General features: G+C 43.1%; 1 protein-coding gene across 6 annotated transcripts in view; it reads left to right on the top strand.

Moving 5' to 3' along the window:
* LOC104147159 (ICOS ligand-like) overlaps nt 1-19612 on the top strand; it is a 35552-nt gene that overhangs the window by 6191 nt on the left and 9749 nt on the right. For 2 of the 6 annotated variants that reach the window (XM_068915716.1, XM_068915757.1), the window contains exons 3-4: nt 3328-3431; nt 4806-5109. The gene's annotated coding sequence lies outside the window, so the exon portion shown is untranslated. Of the gene's footprint in view, nt 1-1436; nt 1491-3327; nt 3432-4805; nt 5327-19612 lie in introns of all 6 variants that reach the window. The other 4 variants (XM_068915726.1, XM_068915735.1, XM_009679593.2 and 1 more) reach the window with 4 other exon arrangements.

Raw genomic sequence — 19612 nt, 5'->3', positions numbered from 1 at the left:
GAATTAAGTTGTGTAGTTGTAGAGTCCCAATCTATTTCTCAACTAAGTATGGTTAAAGGGGGAACATAATTTCTTCACCTCTGGCTTCCCAGAGTCATTTCCCAGCATCTGAGTCTCCCACGTTATACAGTGCCATGTGCTTAATTTCCGACCCAACCCTTTTTTTGTAAAGGCAAACGACCTTTTAGCTCTTTTCTCAGCAGCCTTGCCAAAATGAGGTCAGTCATCACCACAGTTACAGTGTTATTTGAGCTACAGCCAACAGAGTCTTGCTATCACATCTGAGAAAAGCGGATTATTTTATTATTACTTCAAGAACAAGAAGTGCATCCAGAACTCCCTACACTTCCCTTGCTGAGGCAGCCCAATTCACACATGGTTTGTTATTTAAAAAGAGTAAGGTTTTTCAGGTTTTATAGGGAGCTGCTGAATTTCATGCTCTGCATCCTTGAGCGTATGTAAACTGACTACAGTCTACATTTGCAGAACCAGCTTGTTTTAGCTGTCTGGCTTTGGAAAAGCTGGAATTGTCTTTTTCTTTCCCATTGCAACATATAACCAACATGCAGACAACATGGACACAAACCCAAACCGCACTGTCTTGAAAATCTCTGTTTCATTCTAGTAGTTATGAACTCTGTTACCTCCTAAAAGGTGACAGCTCCCTTTTACTGAAATGCACGTTGCTATCCAGAGAAGAGAATCTCAGGTAGCTGTGATGAAGGAAAATTCAGGGCATAGGCATTTTTCCTCCTTTAAACAAAAAAGTAGAAGGAGATTCTCAGCCTTATCTTCATGTCCCATCCCTAATCCCCCTCACCCCAACATACACATTCAGGACTTCCAAAGGGGAAGGGTGGCAGAAAGACGTCCAGAGGCATTTGTGAACTCAAAGGGACGATCAGAGATGGTGATGGGGAGCACAGCTGCTTTTTCTGCTCTACCACATACCCACTAAGGGCCATGCCGTGGTTAATTCACACCTGCACACTCCTTGCGCCCTCACTCACACTAATGCTTCCATCTACTCAGGCTGCGAGCTGGGTTTTGCTTGCGGCTGGCACAATCACAATTAGTTAGTGGAGTTGCAGTCAGCTGCCTGGGGCAGCTCCGAGTTTGGCACAGGCTGGTCAGACACACACTAACTGCTGTCTACGCCAAGTTCTGCACTGCCAAAAAAACATACATGCTACCCATGCTGTGCTGCATGTCTTGTATGTTCGCAGTCCTCTGCTGGGAGTAAAATAAAACCAAGTTACTTTGATGCTAACAAGTTTCCCTGAAAAAGTCACTTCTGCAAGACCATCTGGGAAATAGCTGTGCCAAGCCAAAGAACAAGAGGCCAACGTTTCATCTCTGATTAAAACTTATGCAAGTCTCCATACTATAACACTTATACTACTAACTATTCCCCCATTTCTTTCCTCCTTCCACAGAGAAAAAGCAGAGGAGAGTGTTTTTGTTTGCACTAGAACATTGTTGTCCACCCAGTAAGTATATTCCGGGGGACTCAACTCCACAAAAAGCTCTTAGGCCCATAGTCAGGGTCTACTAAGGCCAAGGAGGGAGGCAGTGTCTTGCTGAGCACAGATTGACTTTACTGCACCAGGATCTGGCTTCACCGCAGCATGGATGAAGCCTCAATATTCTCAAACCAAAAGCAAAGCAGTCTAATTAAACAACTGACGGAGTTGTCAGTTTAGCAGGTCTGGCTGAGAGACTCTTGAAGCTCTTCATGGGAAACAATCTTCTATCCTAAAAGGTTGTCCTTCGCTCAGCCTCCATACAGTTCATTTGAGTACCTTAGTACAGCTGCAAGCTTCATGGTGGTCATGGTATGAAATCACCATACTGATTTACATATGTCTTCTGAATACTGCTTTTGCAGCTGTATTTGAACATCTTGATCTAGATGTAACATGACAAGCACAACCTGACATAATTCTGTGCGACCCTGCTGGCTTGAAAGGGTTGGCAGCATATCTTTAGCTCACCCCAAATTCATATTTGTCCCATGCTTCAGAAGGGAGAGACTGAATTAGGACAGGATAGCCTTGATTAAAATTCAGTTTTGGCGTCTTGGTTCCCATTTTCCTTGACTTCTCTTTGTGTTGAGAGAGGCATAAGTCAGTTTCTACTCAGAAGTTCCTTGCGTCAAGGGTCATCTCCAGTGGTCATAAAAGTGCTCTTTTGGCTCCAACCTTCCTTGCATTTTTAGCCTGTGTTACAGGAGATTTTGGCAGAGGGAAGCAGCTCTAAGAAACAGGGCACAGCTGAAGTAATGCAACTCATGGCTGACACCAACAGCAGCTCACTAGCAGCCAAGTGCAGGTCAGAGACGCTGCTAACTCACCTTTTTTAGATCAGGAAAAACATTTCCTCTCGGGTAGACCTAGAGTCTGGGTGGTTGCAAGGCTTTGCAAAGCTAATTCTCAGACATTTTACCTGCCCTAACCTATAATTTAGGAACATGGGTTGCTTCAGCCCTAAAAGCTCTAGAGTTGCTCTAAACAGTTCACTGCCCTCCTCCAGCTGCCACCTTGACTTCTTCTCCCCAATAACTGTTTACAGCTTGAATGAAGGATTATGACAGACCAGTATGTAGTGCTATTAAGTTCAGTCTAAGTAAACAGTCATTGAAATGCCAAGGTCAGCTCTGAGGTCATCAAAATCTGAGGCACTGTAAGAAATGTAAATAATGAGGCTCTTCAAATCCCATCTGGAAGTAGGACAGGGGTGTAAGGGCTTTGAACTGCAGACTTCAGATTGGCATGTTAACATCTAGAGAAGATTTCTGTGAGTATTTAGTAGAAGTGCTTCAAAATTAGCCCATCTGAAGTTTACAGGATTTGATTACTTCCTCTGTACTTCATTGTATTAAACTCATTTACTGACAACTGTTAAACAAAGTGCAAGGTAAAGCTCAGAGCGCAATAACAATCACACCTAATAATTGCTAGTTAATCGTTTACAAACATGTCAGCAACGGGGGGGGGGGGGGGGGGGGGGAAGAGATTGTTCCATAACATAACCCACAGACAACGGACATTTGTGTTTACAGGAAGGGCAGCCATAGCTTTTAACACATTTTAGAAGCATGCTAAAAATCCAAACAACATATTTCATTTGCTAGCAATATAATCTGTCCTCAAGACAGATGGCGGCAGCAAATGAACCCAGTCCAATGCCATACCTAATCAATTAGCACTTTGTACTTTCAAATTGTCTGAGGATGTCACATCCTTGCTCTCGTGAAAGCAAGGTTTGTAGTATGTTGCACAGTAAACACCTTTAAACACTTTCTCCTCTCCCCACTTCTTTTCCCAGCCAAAATAACAAGATGCAGTTTGGGTAAGCAGAAGGTGATGTCCCCATTCCTGTCACTGGAGACTGATCAACTTCAGTTCTCGTTGCGTGTGCCAACTCTTTCTGTAAGTAAGCAAATCAAAATGGGAGAATTCCATCCTTCCAAATAAGAATTTCTGTAAAATTTGGACTTTTGAGTGCAGTCACTTCCATTAGGCCCCAAGTCTTCTCTTTCATTGCCACAAATGCTCAGAACCTCAGTTTTGGCCCCATCCAAAAGGTTTTCACAGAACATCTCTGGCAGGAGAGAATGTGGATTGTGGCAGTCAAGCTGTGGGGAAGAGGGATGGCTCAGGGAGCCCTACATCTCTTGCCAGGAGCCGTATGAATACTTAGTTAGCTACTACATCTGTTAAGACCAAAACTGAGAGGTATTTCATAATGACCAAAAATTCTCCTAGCTGTGTCTTTGTTAACCTCTCCCTAGAAGTATCCACTTCCCTAAATGTAATAACAAAACAGAAAGGCATGTGTTCACTCCAGCAGTAACAGCTGTACGTTGAACAGCGTTGTCTTTTAGGAAGATTTGTCTGTATCACAAAAACACTTATAAGTACTTCCAGATGTGTAAGCCTGGACCTTTCAACCTTTCAATCCTATCAAAGTATCCACAGCATGCTACGCATTACCAAAGACACTAGCCAAATATGGACCTGCTTCTGTAATCCATCCTCAGCACTTGTACGAATACCACTTCAAAGGATTTGGCCCATGATTTTAAATGAAATTTCTGCAAGGACTGAATAAGGAAACTAGTCCTTTTTTACAGGAGTGTCAGGATTGTCTAATAAGAGAAACCTGAAGACAAACTCAGAGATCTCTCACATATGCACAAACATGTATAAAACCTTCACCTGGTATTCCACACGTCTTGCACTGAATTAAAGAAAGCAGGGCTATTCATCAGTGTTTACAGTCCTCAGAAAGCATACAATAAACAGAGACAAAATCTTAGATTTCAAGTCATCTGATTTGGGTAAAACATGCACCTCAAAACATCACTAAAGCAGAGACTGCCAGAGGGGTCTGACAGTGCACAACTTTTAAACATATCGCAACTATGATGCCCAGAATTTTTTAAGTCATGGCTCTAGGACATATGGACAGAGAAATATTTGAGAAGACTGGGCCTGAAACTACACAATTATAACTGGTCGCTCAGTTTTGGGTGGGCTCGCAAATTATATTGGTTGGTTGGCTGACATTCTTGGAGAGGATGCCTGAGGGTGCAGAGTCATGAGGGGATGTAAATCAGAGGAGAGTTCCAGTCGTGCACATCTTGTTTTTTGGTATTGCTGGAACACTACTGCACATCTTTGTACCCTTTATATTCTAAGCCACATCATATGCCCAACTAGCAGTTTGCTGCCAAACAATACACCTACTGAACAGTTTCCAAAATCAGTGTCACAGAGCTTTTAATCATTGTAATACTCCAGCCTACAGATTCCTAGATTTCCAAAGAAAAGTAATTATTGAGGTGATGCAAAGGACTCATCGCTTTGTGCGTAACTCCAATCAAGAGCCTGAAGGGCACCAAAACAGACGTGCCACTGGAGCCTGCTACTACGCACAACTGGCATCTTTGTTACACCGCTGGAGGCGCTGAGCCTGCTGCTTCCACTGCCAGAGCTACGAGATCGCTACCGGTGGAGCTTCAGCCTGTTCAGCCATTACAGAGGTGCTACTGGGCCTGGATCAGACAAGAGGAAAAAACCCTGCTGTGAGAGCTGCCATCAGAAGGTACTTCACAGGCTGTTAGCCAAGGGCAGGGGAAGAATTAAGTGTTCAAGGGAGATTAAGCAGGGCCCCTCCCACACACACAAGGGCTGCTCCAGCCAGAGGACAGTTGAGTCTTCAAGAAAATAAGTAAAACTAAATGTTGCTGCTCCAGAAGGGCAAGGACTGAAGTCACCCCTACTACGAGGCAGCAAGGGGGAGCAGGAAGGACTGCGAAGGGGTAAGACAAAGACTGTGGAGAAGCTGCCTTTCTTCCTTCACGCTCTCCTCAAAGAGTAGCTGCCAACCCTTCTACCTTGCGGGCTACTGTTTCCTAGGACTCTTGCTGCTCCTTGCAGACTTGTGCCCTAGGCAACTGCCTACTTCACCTGAAGGAGACCCTTCTGTTTGTTGGCAAAATTGGGAGCTCAGTACAGAGTCCCATTGTGCAGGACTGAATCCCCACAGGATTTGAGATGATTTTGCTTTTGATCAATTCATTAATTTCAAGATGTTGGACCGTACCTATCATTCCTATATACTGAGCCTGAAAATCTGACCGGATCACAAGGCTTACTTTCTCCCATAGGAGGGTGAGGCTTAGAGGCCAAATTGTAGGTCAGTGCCACGCACTGCCAAAATTGCAAGCCTTATTTGGGCTGAGCATTTCACACCCTCAACTTCCAGTTTGGGGCCGACTGGAAATATTCTGTAAATCTAAGTTTACCTAAATTTTCACGGGGGGTTTCCCATAATCAAAGTGTAGAACCACAGAGAGGTCAGGCTGATCTTTCACAGTATGAAAGCTTGTGGTTTTGCACAAGATGCTCCTCTTTTTCAAGTCACTACTCACCACTGTGCTTAACACAGCATATCCATCTTAATGTTCTGTTCAGCATCTCTGATAATGAGAGGGGTTAAATTTGGTGAACTACTAATTACAAAAAAAAGATGGCAGCAGCTACCCATTCACTGCCCTGCTAGCATAGATTGAGCCTGGCTACTTAGCTAGCAAGCTGACTTTGTAGCAGAATTGTACAAAGTCAGTCCAGTGACTCATATTGCTAAGGCACTGTGTGCCCAGGGTCATATCTAAAGTGTTCACCACAACACCTAACATGACTCTATCATCCACTCCCAAGGGATCATCAGATGCTATTATAATACAAGACATCTTGGTAGCATTCATAGACTTGACACCATCTAGTTGCTTTCAGATATTATTTCTCTAGCTTGCTTTCAGCTATAGCCTTCTTTCAGCTGCCGAGTGTTTAATACCACAGAACAATTGGTGAAAGGATTATAGCACCACAACTAAAGTAAGCTCCCCTTGGGGAAATGGGACAGTTTGCTAACAGAACTCCATAATCACTGAACTATATCACCTTAGAAGAGCAAACTAAAGAGCAATTGAAAACCTCTCTCTTTCTTACAGCAACTTTTAGGACTTGGATCTCCCACACAGTTCTTCTAAACTATAATCTATTGGTATATAGGGTTGTTGTCTTCTATTTATCAAGTTCAAAAGCTGTCTTATCTTTACGTTTCTGTTTTTTCACAGCCTAGAAAGTAGTAGCCAGTCTTTTGAAGATATGATTAATTGGTTACAACCTGGTTTCTTAAGAGAAATGAGGCTTATGTGATCAAGCGAAGCAGCGGTCCAACTCTTCCCTCCTCTTCTCAGCATCCTTCATAGCCATTAGACAGGTCTTTCAAAAATTAAGAGAAAGAGCAGATGATAAAATTCTGTTAGTACCTTCCTTGGGGCTAGAGAAAACCAAAACAACCCCATCAAGTTAGCTCTTCTAAGAGTCCAGAGAATTTCTATTGGAGAGAGGTATCACACGAGCTTTAACAGCAAAATGAGACATCAGAGAATCCATATGAGAATTTGAGATCCTGTCTCATGCACTTCTATGTAGTTTTCCTGTAGCAGTTATGGAATAACAATTTGTCTTCCCTCACCGCAGTCATTCTGTTTGGGAAGACAACGTCCAATGCAAAGCATTTTCAACCTGACTGCTAGTAATTCTATGTTCTTAGGGCATGCTTTGCAATATAACCTGTACTCCGTTTTAGTAACATCATTTGAACTTCCTCATCTATTGTCATAGTTGTCTCCTACCTTGTCTTTAAGATGAAGATGAGAGCTACAGCTCTTGCCCAAATAAGAAGTGCCCTGCTGGATTAGACAAGTCTAGCCTAGTGCTTCATCTCTGGCAGTAACAATAGGAAACACTAGGGATAGCATGGATATCAAATTAGCCTTCCCTTCTACTTTTCCAGCATGCACAATTGACGTCATCCCGTACAAAGTAGTTTTACTGCATATAGGTGCTAATTAGAAGCAAAGCCACTAGAAGGGCACAAACATTGAAAAAAATAAAATAAAAAAAAAAAATAAAGGCATAAATGCATCTGCTAGCTTAAAGGGCCAGAAATGTAAAGGGTACTACATGTGTAAATGTGGTAGGGTAGGATAAATGGGCCTGTACTTCAGAATCATACCCTATATCTCCACCTCGGACCTTTCCTGGAACCAGACTGCCTCTAAAGACTAGCCCAGATCATCCTTCTATCTTCCTCAGCAACACCTTGTCCACTCCTGGAGCTCTTTGCCCCACTACACAGTCTTAACTTTTCATCATATGGCTAAATCACACCACCATCTCAGGCATTTCAGTCACTCCCTGCCACTGGGGAGAGGAGGAGCAGCAAGGTCAAGCCCAGCAGTTGAACAGTGGTTTCTCCAGAGTTTCCTAGACATGAGACTGTGGCTCCTGCTGGGTTATGCCTCTAACAGCTCCAAGCTTGTCTGAGACAACATCATTGCCTCAAAGCAGACCAGGAGCTCTTACTTCGAAACTGAAATTTGAGCTGACAGAGAAGCTGAGCTCAAAAACCTTAAGCTTGCTTTCTTACTGCCTCAGCTGTGATAGGGCTTTTAGAATTAGTTACTATTGAGAAGTACGTGAAATCTAACCCATTATTCATTCAAAACATGTTAGTATAGAAGTCAGCGGCCAGATGTTCCAAGGAGCAGGATCCTAAAGAAAAAAAAGTGACTAACGGTGCCATGTGAAAATAAAGACTTGTGAGGTTGCCAGTGCCATTCTGTAATGGGAAAATTAAGTCACCGAAGGATGTTGCAGTAGGAAATGTGACAGCACAGAAAACTGTGGCTTCTGTCTCACCCTATTTCTTTGCTTTCTCCAGATGAAGAAGAGAAGAAGAGACCCTTCTATTACAAAGTAGTTCACCAACTTTTTTTTTTTTTTGGGCATCCCCATGCAAGCAGGACTGAGGGAGGGTCATCTTCTATATTAGAAGGGCAGCACTCCAGCCAAAGACAGCCCCCACCTAAAATCATTCACAAGGACTACACAGTCTCCAACAGGAAAGTGAAGACACTGAACTAGAACAGAAAAGGAAAACAGCCATGCACTATTCTGAAAATGAAATCACTTTCAGATTTCCTACATCTACCTATAGAAGAGGGCAGGCAGATACGGGCATAGTACACTGTCCTTCCTATAAAAGGGAAAATGGGAAGATGCCACCTCTGCCTCATTCCGTGTCTGAATAGAAACACACCTACAGGAAGCAAACATAAGTAGTTTGTCAAAGCACTTTAAAAGAAAGAAGTTCCTCTCTTTGCTTCCAAAACCTGAGCTTGCTGCTTTGAGAAGAGGCCAGCACCTCCTTGGGTGGTCATGATTACAGATGAGGAAAAATGCAATGCTATTGCATTGGTAATAGACAAAAGTACTTTTGCTGGTGGAAACAAAACAAGATCTGACCGCACTTACAATACTTGAGAGATTAGTGCTTCAAATCTTAAAACAGCTTGGCTGTTTAAACCAACCATTAGAAACAAAATCTGAAAGTTTTAAGATTATTGAGAAACATTTCAGAGTAGAGGCTCTGCAGGAGCTTTAGGAAGGGCTTATGATACCTGCTTTATCTTTTTCCTATTCATCCAAACTGATTGTTCAAAATATTTCCTTTACCCTCAGCCTCGCTAAAATAGTATACATTTATCTCAGCTCTCAAACTGGTTGTCCAGATTTCTCTGCTTCATGCATCCGGGCAAAATAACTTGAGCATCTCAACATAGTTCTATATTCTGTATTGTATGTACATCCCATTAACTCAATGCATGGCTATTCTCCACTTGGAACCGTTATTTACACCTTATTTAAAAAAAAAAAAAAGCATGAAGTGCTCACAGGCTATTTGAGGGGCCTATTTCTGTTCATTTCTGACGGACAGATTTAAACTGGATGTCAATATTCTTATGCCTATAAAACCAAGTAGATATATTCAGCTCTCTTACCAGCGCAACTAGGATTAAAAGACTATGTAGACTTCTGTTTTATCTGTAAATATTTTCAAAAATCAGGGGTTGGGTAGGAAGTTTTGGGTTTGTTTGTTTTGGGTTTTTTTTCTTGTTTTGATACCGGTAATATTTGGCAACTGTCAGCCTCATTTTTATCACTGGTTCAAGAGTCCTTGAATCACTAAGACCTAATGCAAAGTTCTTACTAGTGCAAAGTTTATACTCAGCAAGTACTTTGTGCATTTCAAGGGGTAACTTATGAAGAAGGTTAACTCAGGCTTCTGGTAAATGGAACAACTCTTCCCTTTCCTAGTTATTTGCATTTACTGCACTTAGCTGGGTTTTTTATTCAAGAAAGGCTGCCAATGTAATGGTTAAAAATAAGAAAAGGACATCTTCGCGTTTGCTTTAACCTCTGGGAGAGGTCAGCTCAGGCAGATGATAACTGCTTTGGGTTCAGTGGCTGTGACATCAACGAGTTTAATACCTTTGCTCAATCCCAGAGACATAAAAGCTTTATGACAAACAGTTGCTTACGAGCATGTCCAATAAGATGCATTTTGTAGCTTAGGCAAAAACCCAGGATACAAGTCAGGTGGCATCTCTTGCTCAGACCCAGCCATTACCGTAGAGGTCTGCCCTCCAGGTACGCGCACCCTCCAAGAAGAGACAGAGCTCAGCCAGTTCAGCTGCAAGTTACCGGCAGTGCCCTGGGGAAGAGCCAAGGCAAGTTACATCAACCTTGGTCAATCCAAGGTTTTTAAATTCCTCTCACCCTGGCACTCCAAGCTTCCATTTTCAGATCCACTTTTCCCAGTGTTTCCCTGTCCAACCCTGCAAAGGCCACAGCATAATTAGTCTCATTTATCTCACCAGTCCTTTTGGGTATTCTTGGGTTTTCTTGGTTTCTAGAGGAAACTTATAATCACTCTCTGAACTTCATCTGCTACACAACTTTCTTCCTGCTCTCATCTATCAAGAAATAGGAATTCAACCAACTGTAGGGTTATGAGTCAGGAAGTAAGTGCATTCTCTAGCAATAGGTCTGATAAAGGAAAAAAATAAACTAAGTGATCACTGTATCTAAGTGGAATTGTGTATATGCATCACTAGTATCATCATCTTGTTTTGATGAGAGGGTTTTTTTAATTGACCAATACACAAATTAATGCAAGGTAGGAGGAGAGGGAATTACACATGACTCACTATCCAGAAGGGCAACTGGCAGAATGTAAAGCCCTCAAGCCTGTTGCTGGCAACGGTTGCCAGCAAAAATAAGCGTCTGGAGGCCAGGATTTTCCTTGCTTTCACAGTATCAAACTGGAAAGCAATTTTGAAGAATGGAAATTCTCTGGAGTTAGTATGTCACACTTCCTCCTAGATAAGACATCAAACAAAAATAATAAAGACATTTTATTGACTAGACGATCATCTGAAAGTAGTCTTTCAAGCCCAAAATAGTTTCCCTTCTGCTTCCTAGGAAAGTACCCCAGAATCTCCCTTTCTTCCTCTCTCCCTGTGACCAGGCTTTATCCATTATATTAATTTGAAAGTTCAAAAGGAGGGAGTTTTCCTCTTTTTTTCTTTGGACTGATGACATTTACTGTGGGGGTTTTATAACCCTAGCTTGGTGTGAAAGACAGCTGCTGACTGAAAAAAAAAAAAAGAAAACAACAACTTTTTAAATGGATAATGTATTGAGTAATAGACAGCTAAAGCCATTATCACAAATATTTATGAAATAATGACACTAAATGCTGACAGGTTCTTTTTTCAAAAAAAAAGATAATATTTTTTGCAGCTTTACAGTATAAATAGCACAATACTGTTCTTTCTTTGGGTTCAGTTCTTTTCATGTGCACTCACATAAATCCAGAGTTTTTCAGTTAATCACAGGGCAGTTAGGGAGACCTGTTATATACGTCACTCTTGCATGAATAGTACATTTATAGAGCATAATGCGTAGGACAAGGTAAAATGTTAGCAACAGTCAGGACATTCCATTCAGAGATAACAAATTTATGTTGTTTTTCTTCAAAAAAACCCATAAAACTCCATTTGATGTATTTTAATCCTTTGGAAAACTAAATGAATTTTCAGGTGGAATACTCACTGATTCCAAATGAAATTCATGCATTGTTTTAGGCCAGATGAGATGTTTTAAAGTGACCGAAAATGTATTTTTCCATTTTTTTTTTCATTTTGCTAAGGTTCCCCATAAGTTATACTTCAGTTTAATTCAGTGCAAGTCTGCCCCTCTCCCCTCCACCCTTTTTCTCCCCTCCTCTTCCAGTAGACTTCATCCTACTGCAGTGCATTAGCCATTTGTGAAGTTGTAACAAACAGACCGCAACTCACACTAGGCAGGAACCCCTAGCAACTCAATTACTGTTAAATTATAACCCCTGTCCTTCAGCTAGGAAGAGTTTTACGGCCCTTCAGCTGCACTCTGTCAAGTCACTGTAGAGATGAGATGGAGAAAATGAGAAAAAGAAATCTTGTTCATGGGCTTTAAGAGACCTATCAGCCTTGAGCAGCTGAGGACATTGAAGGCTGAGATAACCTAGATGCTCAGCAGGGAGCTGAGGTCAGGCACGTGCCTGCTTCCATGCATGCACCAGACAAAATCACCCACAGCCCCACTAAGTTAGACGTCGGGCAGCTGCTGCTCTGGCGACACCAGTTTCTCTGTAGCAGGGGGCAGCACCCTGCTTCTCCCATCCCTTTTTCAGCCTCAAGCCCCGCTCCATCCCTTCCCTTGTCTCTGGCAGCAATCCTCTGCTCCGTCTGCTTTTCCAGGAAGCCTGGATGAGCTCTGCACGTGCACACATATGGAGGCATCCTGGCCCCTCTGGAGAGGCTTAGTAATGAAGGACAAGTTCAAATCCTTCTGAGATTTGTGATCTAGATGTGAAAGGCAAGTTTAGCTCATCATACTAATGGAGCTGCAAGCTCTTTGCAGAAGCTTCATCTAGGTGGAGATTTTTTTTGGTGCGGGGCTGTTTCTACGCACAACAGATCACCAGCAGCATTAAAAGACCCAATCCTCCAAAGAGAAGGCGTCATTTCATTTGGGGAGCCTCTAATCCAGATTGCACAGAACCCCTTAAAAACAAATAACAACTATAGTGGGAGGGAAAGGACTAGTTACCCAAGAGGGAGACATAAAGGAGTAAGGAGAAAAACCTATGACTACACCCACAGGGTGCAAGAACCTCCCATGAATGTCAGTCCGTTGTGGTTATTTTTGGCTGTTTGTTTTATGAGAGGCTATATACAGGGCTTCATATGATTTGGCACATTGGCTAAAGAAAAAATAGTTCACGTACTTGAGTGGGCCAGAGGAATGCAATGAGATAACTCGATGTCACTCTTCCGTCCTACCCTAATACAGCCTATAAATGTTTCTCCTCAGCATAGGGCCAGCAAGAACTTGAACCTTTACACATACAGGCCGTGAGAGGGCTGACTGAACTTTTCAAAGATTGTGTCAATAACTAGGTGCCCATTACATGGCACTTTCAGAGAGGCTGAACTCTCAACTCCAAAGTGGTACTAGTAATCCAGTCTGCATCATATCTCCCTTCAAAACCATTTTCCACAGCTAGCTTCAGATCATCCAGTTTGGAAATATTAGCATCAGTGCTGTGTTAATCCAGCAAATACAGTTTTACTGACTTCGGTAATCTTATTCATGTCTATAGGACTCTTTTAAATAAGTTAATCTAGGCATGGGCTTAGCTATTTGCTTTTTGAATAGACTATTCCAGAATCAGGTAACACCACTGATTTTTAAGGGTCAGTTTGAGCAGACCACCAGAGAAAGAAAGCCTGCAATGTAGAATTCAGGTCCTTATTTGCATGTTTACATTTTATGCTGCAATATCTCTCTCTTCCGAAACTATACAACAATAAAACAAGATGTGAGTCAGAGATTACTAGAACCAGATATTTGGACAAGAGTTGCCTTCAAAGCCAGAGGGAAAAATATATAATATATTTTTTTTTTTTTTGATGCAGCTGAAGGAACCCTCACCTCTGTTTGCATTAGTACTTGTGATCTAGTCCGTTAAGGCTTTCTAAAAGAAAAAACAAAAGCCCACATTTATACACCTTTTTCATGCAACTGCAGTCTCTTAAAAGACCAGCTCTCTATTCTTCTGTAAAATAAATTATTCAGCAAAAGAGAAAAAACATTCTGCTGGAACTGACAGATAAAGAGTTGCGGAAACTCTCAGAGGAACAAAAAGGAATAGAGACAAAGAGGAACTTTCTTTGGGGCTGTCAGAAAGGCATTGCAAAAAGGAACAATGACTTTCTGGTTTCTCTTTAGAAGTTTCATAAAAGGGCATGAGACCACTGTACATCACTAGCCGCAGGGAATAGGTCTGCCTGGTCTTGTGCTTACTGGGTGAAAGGGTGGGATACAGCATACACTGCTTAGGTCATGCTCCCTGAGCTTCCACGCACCTTCAGAACCTTCAGAAACCCAGGAGGACTTAGGACAACAAAGACTAGGTGGGGGTCAAGAACAGGTTAGGTTTTAAGAGGGCAGAAACTGCTCCCTAAGTCAAGAGTCTTTGCCCACAGGAAAAACAAAAGGGGGGGGGAAAAACAGAGTGAAAGGTACTGCCTTGCCATTTTGCTTTCTGCAGAGCAGTGGAGAGTTTTGGAAACCTAATTGCTAAATCTAGTACAAGAGTTATCTCACTTAGAGGACAAAGCACCTTTTAGAAGAACAGGATGCAAACACACTACTGAAAACTACAGGACTGGTGGCAATGGAGCACTGTGTCTATAACACAGAACCTACAGGCAGCAGGGCCATGAGATGCCTTAAGGATCTGCATACACATATGATTCACCTATGGACTGATCTTTACCTGAGGGAAACCAGTAGATGACAGATGCCAAAGTTCCTCAGAAATGACAAGTTAGTGGATTATATGGATCTTGATTCTCTGGGAATTAAGTTAGACCAAACGTAACATGAAAGCACTGCATAGCCACAAGAGTGGAGCATCATTTGATCACTGTTGAATTCTCCTTGCTTGTGTACCAAGAGCATGCTTCCTTCCTTCTGAAACTTGTAGTGAGATGTGCTACATTTAGCTTTGGTCCCCTGAGCCACTCAAACCCTTCCCATTTTTCAAAGCCACAAACAGCTTCAGTCTGAGAGCTAACAGAAAAATTATTCTGAAATCAACAGTAAAATCTAGAAATTGGAATGAGTAGGTAACTAGATTGTGCTAACTAACTTGTACATACTCCCTTTTTGGTCAGCCACATCCAAAGTTCTGCTGTTTTCCCCAAAAATCTTTGGGAAGGTGTTTGCGAGTTCAAATCTTGCATACTCAAGTCATATATAATTTTTAACTCCTGTTCCCACATCCATCTTATTTCTGTGCATGTGGATAATTCTCCTTACCAGAACCATTTATTCAAAGCCAGGGAAAGGGGTGGGTGTATAAGTTCCTAACATAGCACACAGGACTCAGTCTGGGGCGCAGCTTTCCACTGGGAGTGAATCATGTACCACCATTCATTCACTCTCTATCCCTGCGATGAAATAAATGCGTGTCTGCTCTAAAAAGTCGGTAACAAACCGACTAGTTGCCCCAGAGCCTGACCATGGCCCACGATAAGAAGCCCGTGCAGGCAGTGGGAAAAGTAGGCAGTGGGAAATTCCAGCAGCACGGGGAAAAACGCAGGCAAGCACAGAGTCAGCACTCCACCCACCACCTCCACAGCACGGGAGGTGTGGCTGGAGCATGGCGAGGCGGAAAAGAAGGGAAGCGTGAACAGAGTGCATGACACCCATGGACAAAGCGGGGTAGCTTTAAACAGCTACAGACTATGCTAAAAAACAAACAACAAAAACACAGATGAGCCTTCAGACGCCCTTACACGAGTGGCACATGCTGTCTTTGCCAGCCTCTCCATCCACAGGGTCCACAGACACATCACCTTTGTTACAGTGCACCTGAAAATCAAGATCCCAGTGCAGGGCTTGGCTGCTCTCACAACACACCTTGTAGCCTGAAGCTCCAGACACTCCCCTTGGAAGCAAAGGGCACTTTCTCCAGCTGCCCGAAGCTATGAGGGTGAATTACACAACAGTTGGGCTGCGTGAGAACCACCTTCCATCTCTCGCAATCCCCAGAAAGTTACTTTCAGATTGGGATCATTTACTGCCAAAGCTAAAACCCTAAAAAGGGAAAGCCATTATCGTTTTGGATACCCACCAGCACGTCCCCACTGAAATCTTTGAGGTATCTTTCCTTCAACTAATTATAGGACAGCTCTCTGAATGATGCTACATTTTGTTTACAGGTTTCTTTCAGATAAGATCAGACCAGAAACAATCACCAAGTTTCAGTACAGACAGTTGCATCATAAGAACTTTCTCCAACAAACCAAACTGTAATTTCTGCTTGCAAGCTCACTCATTAGCTTTCTACTAGCAAGGGTAACAGGACTGGGTGGTTATATGAGCAAACAGCACTTAAGGAACAGGAATGACAGAAGATGGCCTTAAGGTGGATGAAGAATAGTAGGCTGGCATTTCTTTGCTCAAGGCACTGCCAGGATTTCATCAAGTCAGGGAGGAAGTCCCCCCCCACCACCACCACCACCACACCCTCCCACAAACGTTAGTAACAGTGACCAGTGAGTGTAATACTTGCTCTTGAAAGCCAGAAGTACACAAGGAGAGGGAAGAAATACTTTAGCACTTCAGCAACTAAGCCACAAAGTGCTGCCAGGTGGATAATGAGCAGTTTTCTTCTTGGCAACGGTTTTCATTCACCTCTGATGCGCTTTTGTCCAAGCCTTTCAGGACTGCTCGTGTCAGTTCCAGCTTGTATTACCGTTCATTCAGTGTCTTACCTACGTTACTCAGCCAGTACTGGAGGTTGGCAAACCAAGTGGAAAAGCTGGCAAACAAATCAATCCCTTCAATACAACATCCAAATTGTTAAATCCACTTAGTCCACAACAGCTTTTAAATCGGAGCATCGTACCTGGCGAGCACCATGCAAAGATACCTCCACCGTGCTGAAAGGCTTCCAGCTGCAGCACCTCCCTCCCAGGCTGGCCAGCATCTTGCTTCGACCTGTCGTCCCATAACAGCCTCTCACAATCCCTCTCTAGACCTTCAGTTCCTAGGTCAGCTGTCCTTTCTGGTCTAGATCCCAAACTGATCGTTCTTTGCTGTATACGAAGTATGAAGGTGTGCCATAGGATCATGCTCCAGCTATGTGGTCACTGCCAGCCTCCAATCTAACAGTTGCCTGCAAGGTTTAAGGCAACAGAAAAAAGAAAAGACACCTGCACACAACACGGGCCCCTGACTTGGGCAGAACTTTTCTACCCTTTTCTACCCATTTTCCCTTCTTGTGATCGCAGCGGTCCTAACCAGCAGAGCTGTTCACAGAGGAATGTCCTCCATGCTTTAACTGTAGCAACGCTATTTCCACGGTCAACATGGCACCCGTAGAGAATATCATTCTCTTAACCTATTTTCTTAACCTCTCTGTAAGGGAGGTGAGGCTTCACCAGGAGCATTTATGTCCTTTCTTTCTCCCCCCTCGTGGATCAACACAACAGGAATTAACCTACTTTGGGACACAGAGTCCTGCTACTTTACAGGCACTTGGAACATTTGTTCATTCGCCTACTTGGTTGATTTCATTTGTGGCAGGGCTGAGCTAGCTTGTTCACTAAATGGACTCACCACCCATGATGCAAATATTAGATGACAGAGGTTGCCACGAAGTTCCAAGTTTTGTCATGTGATTTAATTGCCTTGCATGCCTTAGTTTGTCTTAAATAGGTTAGTGTGTTAAGAGAGATATTCCCTGAAGAAATAAAATACAAAGTAATGATTCTTCACTGCAAAGTCTTACTCAGTTAATTGTTTTAGCTTCTGAAAAATGAGTCTAAATAACTCCTTTGTCAGGATCAAATGAATAGTAAATCGATTTTTAAATTTCAAAAAAAGGGACAAGGAAAAAAAAGCATTAGTTTCCTAAACTTCCTTCTCATTTAAGCTAGCATTTAAAAAGGGCAAGACGTGAAAGAGCAAATAGAAGCTCTTCATTTTAAACCCTCATCCATATAGCGACTGGAACATCTTGCACCAGGTGAAGTGCAGAGACTGGAACAGAGCTCCAGTTTAGCAATCCTTGTGTAGGTTGGGTGTGAACATTGCCATTTCAAGCAGTGTCAGCTCAACCCAGAAAGGAATGTTATTTCAACAAAACAATAGATTAATCTAAAGTAAGGGGCAGGTGCTCCAGCTAAAACAGTCTAAAACACACATGCGGTTAAGTACTACTTCACAGAACAAGACCTTCCTTACTCCACCTTTATGAACAAGCTTAAACTTCCATAGGGAACTAACAGAAGGATGTGGATGGCAAAAGTGAGCAAGTCACTTGTACTTTGGATGCCGTTTGGTATTGCAGGTCTGATCCCACTTCCCCACCCCCCCCACCAACCCTGCCAGACTTTGGTACTAACATTTGTGAGAACTAGAAACCCCAAGGGGACTCTGTGGGAGTAAACTAGTCAAAGCTAGACATGCAAACAAGCAGGCTTGGCTGGAAAAAACACCTTTGATTGGTTCTTAAGTCAGAATTAAAACTGTTAGAAAATGGACGGCCCTGGGGAAGGGCATCGCTTCTATAAGATCTGGCTTCTGGGTCACTCCTGTCTGCTACTTTACACAGACCTGCTAGTTGGTCACATCTACCAGATTTTGAGTTCCTTCTGCATAAGGAGATAACAGAAAGACCAACTTTACCTACAGGAAGAGGTGGCCATGGCTACGGCAGCTCTACAGAGCACTGCTGCAGAGCACCAGCAGCCAGGCTGCCCTCCTTCAGGCCTAGAGCAAGACTTGCTCTGGCATAAGCGCAAGCTAGTGTGGAGTCATGCTCCCTCCAGCTTCACCTTGCTCTTGACCCAGTGCCAGGCCAAGAGGTTTGCTGATGGTATTTTTCTACAGAGCTGCCTGAGGTGGGGGAGGCTAAACTCTGAAGCACCATGGAGGACTAGTCAGGTAGATAAAACTGACTGTCAGTATCTCAGTTTCGTTTACTAAAGGAAGACAGGAAGGAAACACATATGGGATAAGCGCATTTAGCATAAATGTATACCCTTGTCTGGAAAAGTAACTATTACAAGTGGGAAGGAGATAACCGTAGGAGAAGTTCATCAGAAACATGCAGAACACACTGGTTTTAATCCATGAGACAATTCAAACAGGCAAAGGTTTCATGGTACTTAACTATGCCAATTACGCCAGCCACTACACATCCTCTGCTTGTTCTTTTCAAAACCGAGCAACAAAGCACACCAGTAGCCTTCCACTCTCTCTCAAAAATAAGTCACTCATGCTGAGCAGAATATTTTAAGGCTCTACTACAATAAGAGTAGAGGAACTGATCTCCTGAGGAAATGCCTCGAGCTTTCCAACACAAAAGACATCCATTGGATGTCACCACCCAAGCTCAACCCTTCGCAGTCCAGCTCAGCCAGAGGCATAGTGGGGAGGAGGCGTATCTAGGGCCAGGGCAGGAATCCTGGCTGACGCTTGCCTCCTGCTTGCTATAAGAAGCCAGAGAAGCCAGATGGTTTGCAATAGGTATCAGGAAGGGGCTGATAAATGAAGTGTAACCAAGGCTTGACTGCAAAGGGAGAGGGGGGAAGCACAGAAATTCACCTCTTGTGACTGGATTTTAGAGCATGAGCACGCAAGTTCCAGCCCCTGTAGGATGAGAGAGTTCCCCGGGGGCTGCCCTTGGGGCCTTGCTTACTCGAGGAAACATGGTTTCACCTGAAGTATATAGGCAGCAGAATGGTACCATCAGCTTCCCCACATATAGTCAGCCCAGGGGGAAGAGAAGACGCCCTTTGCCTAAACCACCTGTTCCACTGTCAGTACCACCTCTGCAGCATGCTGGGGAGGAATGATCACTCATGTAGTTGTACTCCATGAGCTGTAAGGTGCTCAGAGGAGGTAGGAACAGGACAGGGAGCGGGGGAGCCCCAAATCTACTCTCTGGTTGCTGCCTCCTTGAGAATGTATCTGATTTAACAGCTTCCTCAGAGAGCTTACTAAAAAGATGTTTTAAGCAGTATTTTCCTTACAGGCTTACTAGTTTTGACTGAATTTTGTTGGTG

This window comes from Struthio camelus, chromosome 1 (genome assembly GCF_040807025.1).
Source record: "Struthio camelus isolate bStrCam1 chromosome 1, bStrCam1.hap1, whole genome shotgun sequence".
Lineage (NCBI taxonomy): Eukaryota > Metazoa > Chordata > Aves > Struthioniformes > Struthionidae > Struthio > Struthio camelus.
Note: the sequence above shows the minus strand (reverse complement) of the source record. Positions and strands in the feature narration are given on the sequence as shown.